The sequence below is a fragment of the Calonectris borealis genome, chromosome 3 (genome assembly GCF_964195595.1).
Source record: "Calonectris borealis chromosome 3, bCalBor7.hap1.2, whole genome shotgun sequence".
NCBI classification, from domain to species: domain Eukaryota; kingdom Metazoa; phylum Chordata; class Aves; order Procellariiformes; family Procellariidae; genus Calonectris; species Calonectris borealis.
The window spans coordinates 79,172,278-79,178,277 of record NC_134314.1 but is presented as its reverse complement, the minus strand read 5'-3'; positions in this window follow the sequence as shown (position 1 = coordinate 79,178,277).

The window sequence follows — 6,000 nt, the reverse complement described above, 5'->3', positions numbered from 1 at the left end:
TACCCCTGCCCTAGCCAAACCAGGCTGTCCTTCCCAGGAGAGGAAGAGCGGCCAGGTCCCGCGGGGGCTGTGGCAGGCGCCGGCCTGAGCTCAGCCGGGTGCGTGCCTGAGGCGGGAGCAGGAAGTCTCGGGATGCCGACATCTGAAGGAAACTTGACATATTTCCAGAGTCGGTGCGATTCACTGGTGACGACATAAAATCGCTGTCACCTAGGAAATGAAACACGTTCCCATGGCAACCCCAAGGCTGTGTTATTACTCAGCTTCAAAATGTTGACAGTTGGAAAAAGGCCTCTTCAGATACTACCCCCCACCCTAAGGGTTTTTCCCCCCCTTAATAAATGTGCTTTATTATTTAATCTGGAACAGGGGAGAGGCATATATTTAACTCAAGATGCTTCGTGGAAATAAAACTTTGGGGGGGGGGGGGAAGCAGGATGTTTTACTCACTAAAAGAATCCATTGCCTCCTAAAATAGTTCCAGATCCTGTGAAGGTAATTTTAATGAAGTGTATGGCACTTCAGTTGGCTTAAAATCATCAGACAGCTCCTGAAATCATTTTGCTGGATCCTTTTACATAGTTTGAATCACTCTGAAAGTCTGCAGCTGTAAACCGTAGCTTTGTTTTGTAACCATATACATAACTGGGAAATGAAACCTTCATTTTACGGTAGTACGAATGGAGACATGCTTGCTATATGCTGCCTTCAGCATTTCTTCAGTATTTCCTTTCCATGGTCTTTTTCCTTCAGCTACCTGCCTAGATCTTCTCATCAGTCCTACTGGCAGCACCTGTGCATGCATAGACACTTATGCTTCTTGAAGCAGTGGATATGGACTTGTAGGGAGTAAATACTGAAGTTAGTTATTTGTGGCAAAAAGGACCATGCTTCTTGCTGACAAGCTCACTAACAGCAATGAGGGCTTATGGCCCCAGCACCTGCTGCTGTTTCTGTGGGGGTATGTCCCATACCTGTGTGACCTTAGTGAGGTTGCATGGATGGGAGGGATTTCATCATAGCTGATCTCAGCTTGTTCAAGTGTCTTTTTCCTGCTATCTCAAGTCTTGTTGGTGTTGACAGTACCTGTGAAATTCACGTTTTCATCAGGATGCTCTGCTTCTTTGTACTAAAGTCTTTAGTGAAAATATTAGGACCAACTTATGAGGAACACTATTTCTCTCCTAGAGATAGTAATGCTTTTCAGCACTACTTGTTGCTAGCTATTTCTCCACCTTTTTAATACCTCCAGCAGTCATTTTCTTTCATTAATGAATTATTTCATATGTGGCATTGTATCAAACACTTTCAAGTAGACGAGAAGTACCACTTCTGGTTTTTGTTTGGGGGTTTTTGTGGGTTTTTTGTTGGTGTGTTTGTTTGTTTGTTTGTTTTTGTTTTTTTTCCCCTGGAAGATTACTTTCAAAAAGGTCTGTCAAGTTAGACTGGCGCAGTCTATCCTTAGTCTAGCCTTATCCTATTTTCTTTTCATGTCTTCTTTTATCCTTTGTTTTGAGATCTTTTGTAAATCCTTGCATGCAAGTGAGATTCCATGGCTTCTTGGATCTTTCCTCCCCACCCCCCTTCTGAAATAAAGGTTCTATGTCTGCTGTTCTCCAGTTGATATCTGCCCATGCCTGATTTAATTAGGAAGATGTAGAGCTGAACCAGCAATTTTAGCCTTTGGATCTTTACATGTGGTTACATGTGCCCTTCCTGTGTGTACTGACACATCTGTGAGTACATTGAGCTTTTGGCTTGCTTGCAAAATTTGTTTCCATATCTTCATTCTCTTTAGTCATCCTGCTATAACAGACATCTTCATTATCATACTTATTGGTAACTCAGACAGTGTTTGCTTAGACTTGAGGCTATACTTGTGTTAGTTTTTGCACTGTGCCAACTGCAATGTGCCCCTTCTTTTTTGGTCTTTATTCTCTTGTTTATATAGCAAAACAACCTTCTCTCCCTCCCCTAACACATAGCAAAATATATCTTGGTTTGATTTTTTGATAATTTTCACTTATCCCTTCCCTTCTTGATCTCTGGTATTAGGAAGATCGCATTCCTTGCCATTTCATCCTCTTTTCCATTACTTGGTAGGCTTTCCACTTGTTCTTAATATCTTCCTTCAGGTAGTTATTCATCCACTAGATCTTATGCCCCTTAACACAAGTCCTCCTAATTACTGAAAATATAATTTCAGTATTTATATCCTGGGTACCTCTTGGAGAAGTGCCAGACCTGCTTCACAGTCAAGTCCCTGACATCCTCAATCTATCTGATTTTACTAATAGTTTATTAAAGCTGTCTGTTTTCCTTGTAGAAGTCTGTTGTGGACTTGCTTTCTTTGTATTTCCAGTTAATTTAAACAGGGACCTCTTGTGATCCTTCTGTCCAAGGTCCTATTCTACATCTAGATTTTCTGTAATGTCCTTACTGCTCACCAAAAGCAAATCTAAATTTGCTTTTGTTATTGCATTGAATAGCTGAAGAGGTCAGAGTAACTGATTGTATCTGTCATCTTTAGCTCCTTAATTGTATGAGGAAAAGGTTTACTATTGTTAATATTATTACTTCTTGCTAATGCTGTTGAATAAAACCTATCATTTTACTGTGAGATGTTGTATTTATTTCACTGTAAAATGCTGAAATTAAACTTCTGATGTAGTCTGGAAGAAAGCAATCTGGAATAGCTTATGATTTTCCATTTGGTGAAATTGTGTGTGCGTATTAAAAGTTTACATGTAGTGCCACTTCATTCTCGATCAACTAATAGTCAGTAATATATGAACAAAAATAGATGGTGATTCCTGTATGTCAGGAGGCTGATGTGGACTGTTACAGTGTTTCACTGTCTGTGCTAAAACTACTGCTACCTTAAATGGGCATCAGGATTTCTCCCTTGATGTTTTACATATGTTTTTCTGAGGAATCTTTCATCTGGAAATGTAAAGGTGTTTCAGTAGCTACCTCACTGTTAGCTCTGCTCGTAAGGTTGATATTGGTAACACTCTCATCACCTGCTGATTCGGATGGTGCTGACTAACTTAACCACTGTCAGGTAATCTCTTGGCTGTGACCTCAAGTCCATTGAGATGTTGTGAGGTTGTAGAGAGATGAAATGAGAGATTAATCACAAGGCCCACTGGAAAGGATTAAACCTTCGCAAAGAAGGTAGAAAATCTTGTCCCAGAACTTGGTTGTGTTTATGTAGCCTAACGCTCAGAGATGATTTGAAATAATGTTAGGCTTCTAACTACCTTGGGAGATAGCAAGCACCAGTAGATCAGGACAAGCTTTCTCTGTTGGATGCTGATCAGAACTGCGTGGGAAGGTGGAGTCATAATGTAACCAAAATAAGAACAGCACAGATGGAAGGTATATTCCCCCTTCGTCAGGTACCTAAATGCAGATAGCTGAGGTAATGTTAAACAGAGATTCTGGGGGGGATTTTTTTTTTTTTTTACCCCCAGCATTCATTAAAAACAATAAAGGTTAAAATATTTGAATAGAAATCAGATATTTGAGGAGTGATTCAGGGACCAAAGCACAGGCATGTAATGCGGTTTTAGATTTCCTGTGGTACCCGAGACGTTGGCAAAGAGGTGGCAGATACGATGCGGGGTTTACGGAAGACCCACCCTCTTGTAGGGCAGGAGCTGAAACCCAGACTGAATACCTTATGACTTCTAAAATGCTCATGTATACCTAAGTTTAAGCACTTGAGTCCCTCTCCAAATAGCTCTCTGGATATAGGCTTTACCCTTTGGTGTCACTGCTCTGTTGGATGCTTATCTCCGAGTCCATTCACAGAAACGACTACATGTGCAAAAGCTGTGCTTGCAAGTTTCCTTTTTCTGTCATTTCCTCTCAAACAATAAGCTTTTCAGGTGCTATGAGAGCTGTGAGTCCTTGCTGTTCTGCCTGACAGTCCTTACTCTTCTTTCAAAGGAAGATCTTTCTCCAGAGCTCATCAGGGAAAAGGAGAGACTGCGATAAGGTCATTGATTCCTCGTTGCTGACCTTGACAGAAGGAAAAGGGATTAGAGATCTAATTTTTATTTTATTTTTGTAAGCTTCCTCAAGATAGAGGACCACTTTTTTTCCTCACTTCAACTTCTCCCCCCGTCCCTCACGTTTTTCATTAGCCTTTTTTTTTCCCCTAGGTCAACATCCTGTCTCTGGTTACTCTGTAAGGTATATCTCCCTAAGCCTATGTAATCATTGGAGGGCAGAATGTCCTGCAAGCTTAGCAGACAGTGCTGTTTCTGACTAGTGAGTCATAGTTTGCAGACTGATCACAGTGAAGACCAATAAGATATTAGAGAACAGGGAGATTAAGGGGGGGGGAAAGGTTGCTGAGCAACAATATGACATAAGCATGGTTACAATCTATTTTTACAGCAAGAAGGTTGCAGAAGACTATAGAAAACATTTATTTTCCAGATCGTTATTCATATCTGTGGGATGACAGTGGCCTGAAGGGAAGAAATACTGTACTGACTTGGCTAGTAGCTGTGCCCTTATAATTGCCTCACTGTATGGCCAGGAGTTGGTAACAGATTAGAAGAGAACAGTCATGTACAATGGCCATCCCACAGTTTCTGAGGGAAAAGAGCATGGCTATACCACAAGTAGATATAGTAGAGAAGCACAACTGCCAGTAACACCCGGAAATCACTTTTTCCACATGGATCAGATATATGAAATGTTCTTATTCTTTACAAAGTCCAAAATATGTTAGCATAAATTTTCTTTGGCCAAGATGTCTGCCACATAAGTTGGTCTGTGCTTGAGGCAAGGGCATGAGCATCTTTACCAGCTGTTCTTTTCCCATACCTTCCTGATCCTCTAGGAACAATTGTGTCCCCACCCCTCACTGATTTGATGTCCAGCATGGGCTAACTGTAATCATGCAATTTGTCACCTTTTTCTATAGGGACATTCAACAGCAGTCAGGAGGGGGAGTCAGGTCTAGCCATTGCATTGCAAAGATCACAAGTTTGATTGATCAGCTGGAGTCCTGAAATCAAACAGAGCCATGCCAGTTATGGCTTCTTCAAAGGAGGTTGGTTGACCTTTTTGGCAAGAGCTGCATTGCAAACAATTGACGTATCTTACAACCTCAAAATATTGATAATTTACCAACTATGCTAGCATGTCTCTTGATTAGTTGGCATTGGACAGAGAAGCAAAGTGGTAAGGTAGGAAGAAAGTGGAAAAATTTATGAGCAGAAGCATGAATTAAAAATAAATATTTCATCTAAATTTACTATAAAATTTTTAAACTTCTTGAAGGCTTAGAGAGAATAACTTTGCACAGTGGCAGCATGCCTTTATAAAGCTTTTCATCACTAGAAACTTTATGAACTAGTTCCTGTGAAACCACTTCATAACTTTCGGTTAAAGATGGCTCCGCAAAAATTACATTAAATCCTTATTCTGTCCCATTCTAAAAATGTTCTTGTTGGCTTGTGAGGTTTTCTTTATTGTTTCTTATTCTTTAATTTAATAATAATGAAAATACAGACTTTCAAATCCCAGCTTTTGAAGTCTACAGCTCACATGAAAAGTTGAAAAAGCCACTATCGGATTATTTGGTGCTTTTTCCATATACTTTGTTCTCTTTTCCCTTGTCTTCTGTTTGAGCTCCTCATTACTGAGAAGGCTTTAAAAAATGGTGAGGCACCAATTGTGAACTCCATGCAAGATATATGCACAATTTAATTAATTTTTAAATAAGCAACGTTTTAGTTTGCCTGTGGCAAGTGCCCTCAATCAAATGAACCCATCTACGTAAAACATTTTACATAAATTTTTAATGCACCTGAAACAGGAAGACTATTTCTCTCTTGAGATGAATTTTGAATGTTGTTTTTTTTCGTTTGTTTTTTCCCCCCTGGTTTAGTTTTTACGGATGCCTTTTCAATATTAACACATTTAAGCAATATAGTCCTTCTCAATTGTGATTTACTGTCATGCCACACAAATTTGTTC